Genomic DNA, 538 nt, shown 5'->3' on the forward strand with positions numbered 1-538 from the left:
ACCAGGCCTTTCTTCGGAAGCACTTCTGGGTGGACTCGAACCTCTGATTAGCAGGCTGAGCAGCTGAACGCGTTGGCCATTTATACCACCAGAAATGCTCCATAGGGTTTTCAAGGATGTAACCTTTTATAAGTAGATCACCAGGCTTGTCTTAAGTGTCTCTGGGTGGGTTCAAAATGCCAACCTTTTCAGCTAGTCATCAAGCACGTAACCATTCGTGCCACCCAGGGACTCCTTGCTACACATCTCCATTGCCATCGAGTCGATGATGGCACAGCAACCCCACAGGATGGAGTAGAAATGCCCCAAGGGGTTTCCAAGACTGTAATCTTTATGGAAGCGGGTTGCCACATCTTTCTTCCTTGCAGGGAGTAGTGGGTTCGAACTGCCAATCTCTCAGTTAGCAGCTAAGCGCTTTAACCACTGTGCAACCAGGCCTCCTTTTAGTTCATCCTATATTCATTTGGTAACTGGGGTGCCCTGGAGGGCAAGGGAAAAAGAATAGTCAAGAGCCATCAACTGGCAAAAATTGAGAGGA

This window comes from Trichechus manatus, unplaced genomic scaffold, assembly GCF_000243295.1.
Source record: "Trichechus manatus latirostris isolate Lorelei unplaced genomic scaffold, TriManLat1.0 scaffold00382, whole genome shotgun sequence".
Taxonomy (NCBI): domain Eukaryota; kingdom Metazoa; phylum Chordata; class Mammalia; order Sirenia; family Trichechidae; genus Trichechus; species Trichechus manatus.